This window comes from Octodon degus, unplaced genomic scaffold (assembly GCF_000260255.1).
Source record: "Octodon degus isolate 3935 unplaced genomic scaffold, OctDeg1.0 scaffold00149, whole genome shotgun sequence".
NCBI classification, from domain to species: Eukaryota; Metazoa; Chordata; class Mammalia; order Rodentia; family Octodontidae; genus Octodon; species Octodon degus.
This window is the reverse complement of record NW_004524725.1, coordinates 7,462,521-7,466,919: the sequence shown is the minus strand read 5'-3', so window position 1 is coordinate 7,466,919 and position 4,399 is coordinate 7,462,521.

Sequence of the window (4,399 nt, the reverse complement as noted above, 5' to 3'; positions counted from 1 at the left end):
TCATTGGGATAAAATGGCACAAAATTCTCCCAGAGTCGCTGAAAGAGCTCAGATTTCACAGATAAATTTCAAAGAGCAAAGCCATTTCATTAAAACGTGAGTGCATTGTCCTGGAAGTGAAGAGCCCTATCTCTGTACACAATGTCCTATGAGGCGAGCTGAGAACTAGTGAGGGAGATCAGGATTTGCACAAGCTCTTTGTCTTGGGTAGTGTTCTGAGTCCACACAAAGGGCCTGCACTATGAAGAGGCATTCTCTACCACTGTGGAAGACGAGATAGCTATTGAATAACAGATCGTAAGGTCTCTTTCTTCACTATATTCATGCCAACAAAGTTCATTTTAATACTTCAAAATGGAATGAAAGAAACAAAACACGGGGCTGGGCAAATAGCTTAGTAGAGTAAAGGGCCTGAGTTCAACCCCTGGTTACACACACACACACACACACACACACACACACACACACACACACACGAAGAGGCTTATTCCTCCCTTTCCCCACTTTCTGGGTGGAGCAACCTGCTCGGGTCCCCCTCCTGCCCCTCTCTTGGACAAAAGCTTTTTTTTCCCTCAATAAACATATTCTGCTCATAAAAAAGAAAGGAAAAGAAAACATGGTTTCTTAAAATAGATTTGTTAAGCCCGCTATCTTTTGAGGAATAGAGACAAAAGCAGTCTTTTTATTAACATCATGCTTTCAAACCTTGAAGAATTTATTTATTTACCTAGGAGCCAAGGGGATATTTTCAACTGCAGTGTTTAGCAGTAAACAAATTTGTGGGGCTGAGTGTGAGGCAGTCACCAAATTTTGTTCCATAAAGAGTTTCTATAGTAAATTATGAGCATATTAATAGTTCTGTTTTTTCTCTACTAATTTGTTTTGTTTACACTTTCTGAATCACTTTCTGGATCTTCTAAAATTATCAGAAAACATTCCTGGTTCCAAAATCAGAGGAAATTACTGGCCTGTTGAAAGAAGAAGCAGAAGGCTGAATTAAATTGCTTTTTTAAGGAGCGGTACAAAATAATTACATAGTAAAGGGTTAAGATCTGGAACAAATTTGCAGGATATAATAGTTAAATACTGCCCTCTACAACCTGCAATATTGGAGGATTAAGATAAAAGTAAGCCACTCATTATCTATAATTGGTCACTTTTAGAAAATAAATGAATATTTTCCAAGCTACTGCTTGGGTACAACTGTTAAATCTTTGCTTCCCTGTTTAAAAAAAAAATAACTGCCAGAGATTTTAAGAAGAAATGAGTTAACTTTTTTAATTCTTTTTAAATAATTTTCTATGATAAAAATCTGAGTTAGTTTTAAACTGTTACATAATTATCATTTTTTACCTGTAGTTGAGCATGCAGATATATGGAATAAAACAGTTTGATTGACTTCACTTAATTTGGTCAAATCCCTTGTTGATCTTTGAACCTGAATAACTTAATTCATCAGCCAGAATCTTAAAAATTTAAACTTTTAATGCAAAAGATCCAAATTATCTTTCAATTTATCTCTGCTTTATTAATAAAATATAGTCAATTCTTATTCTAAATCCTTATCCTCAAGCATTTCCATCAGCATACTCTTGTATTCCGATGACCGTTCTCGTAATGTCAAGGTAAAGACCTTGACTTGGGTGGCTTGACTGTGCCCCTCTCACTCTTCAGAGATGGATTTCAGTGTGTGACTGCTGTTACCATGTTCATTCGATGCTTTGTTTGGAAGAGTGATGGCTGTCCGGGAGCTTACGTTTATCATTTCCATGTGAGATATTTGTATTTTTGACCTTATGCCACTAACCACCCAAGAACAGTATCGGAACATGTGGCATCATGTGGCGTAGTGCACTCTCTATACCCTGCAGATGGTGTGGGTGGTGGTACTACTGGGTACTAGTGGATAATTATCCCCTTAGTCTTCCTACACATTGCCAGTTTTATTGCTTTAGCACTTGACTAGTTGAGGCAGAGACAGAAAATCTCAAATTGCGCTATATATTTCCTCTTGTCTTTGAGCTCCTACAAATGCAATTACCATGCTATCTACTCTATTTCAGTCTTTTTATGTCATTTATGCATTTGCTTTTTTCCTTAGCCTAGTGGAAATCTTTTTGACAATAAAATTGTTCCTTTTCTACCTTACTTCTTCTTCTTACCAGTTAGAAATCAAGTAACTCAAGATAATTAGTGAAAGAATTTTACAAAACCTTTCCCACTAATTATAGTTATTTTACCAAAGTAAAGTTCGCTATTTCATGAAGATTATTCTAGTAAATTTTACCACAGCTAAATTCACTATTTCACGAAGATTTTTTTCAAGTAAATTTCAATTTTCAATTGGAAATTACTTCTAAACCATTAAGCAATTTCACTGAAGGGCTCTAGGTATTCATTCTTATTCTCACTGTGTTGCAATGACAATTCCTGCATTTAATGCAAGCTGCTCAAAAGTGGTGCTGGACACATAAAACACAGAGTAAATTATCGCTTCATTCTAATAATCTTATGATGAGGGAGTGAGAATATTTCCTAAAATTTCATTTTCTAAATATTTCCTAAAATTTAATTTTCTACTGAGTCATTAATCATGATAATGCTAAATCAAATGATTAATAAAAGCTGAATATAGATAGATAGAGAGAAAGAAAGAATATAAGGATATTCTTAGAATGAAATTTATTATTAATAAAGACTCAGCTTAGTGTACCTACCAATAATGTGGTGAAGTTTGGAGCTAATGATATTATACAACTTTTTATTTTATTTTTTAAAACCAGGGATTGAACTCAGGCCCCTGTGCTTGCCAGGGAAACGCTTATTCTACTGAGCTATCTCCCCAGTCCCATCTAGTACTTTTCATACCAGTTTTATAGAATAATAATCTATCTTCGTTTAGCCAGAGTTCATTCTTTAAATATAAATATGCATTTCTAAGTTTTTAGACTAAAAGTTTTCATTTTTTAACTAATATTCAAATCTGGGAATTAAATGCAGAATAAGAGGAAGTCAATTTACTTTGTTTTTTTTTTTGTTTTGTTTTTGTTTTTTTTTCTGGTTCAGAATTAATTTTTATTTTTTTTTATTTAACAAATATTTATTGTGTACCTAACACATGGAATATTGTCCTAGGTCTGAGAATCTGATCAAAGACCAAAAAAAATCTTTTTTTTTTTCTTTTCTTTTCTTTTCAAAGTTTTATTGATAAACATATAGCAATGAGATTTCCTTTTGAATGGCTCATCCACTTCTCATTGTAAGGACTTGAAAAAGTTCTAACTTCTATGTGTTAGTCCACTCTCCTGCCATTGAGACACAATAATTGCACCCATTACCAAAGGTAGAAGTTGAATTTTGGCTCATTTCATAGAATGAAGTCCATGGAAGATGAGCTCCAAGGAACATCAGAGGAGAAGTGTGTGACAGAAAAAAGCCACTCACTTCAGGGTAAGCTGGAAGCAGAACAGGAGAGCAGCACCACAGAGGAGGAGAACAGGCACTAGGCAGAAGCCTCAAGGCCACCCCCATCACCCACCGAGGCACACCGCAAGTTGGTTCCACTAATCTCATGGATGGGTGTCTAAGCTAATCAACTTCACACTGCACCACAACTGCTACCTTGTTTCATGCTTCTGTTTTCTCATCTAAAATGGGGAGAGTAATTGCACAAACTCACAATTCAACCTCAGATTCAAGGCACTGATGCACAAGGAGTGTGTAGAAAATCATGAACTCCCAGCACGTTCTACTGCTTCACTGTCTACCACCCTATCCCACTCTCTTCACAGATACCAGATTGGAGACTTCTTACACTTTGCATGCAGTTATTGAATTTATTTGTATATACTAAGTGAAACAAACCAGCATTTTATCATACTCTAGGAATATATTTGTAAAACAAACTGTAATTAAAACCCAGTTTCTAAGCAGACAACAATATGGAATGTATCAACTGTTGTAACTGTCCTACTAAACTGTTTGAAACTTGGTTTCATTTTTATCTTTAAAATTTTTCCCTTTAAAATTAATACATAACATTAAAGTGGATAGTTTCTTCTCTTTCTCTCCTTCTAGCTCTTTCTCCTTCTTTCCTAATCTACATAGACAGAAATATAGTAGAATACAGTGATTGCATTAGTGATGAGCTGAAAATCAAGGTCACTTCTAATAGAAGACATTACAGAGCTACAGGATCTGTAAGAAAAAGAAGATTTCTCTCACTGATCTTGGACCTAACAGAGTATAAGACTGAGCTTAATGTAAATTCTTTTTTTCCATAATTTTATTGAGAAACAAATAGCAACGAGACAGTTTCAATCCAAATTGGTAGGACAGTTTCAATAATTAACACATTACATACATTCTTCCTAGTGGTTAATTGCTGTACAAGATGCAG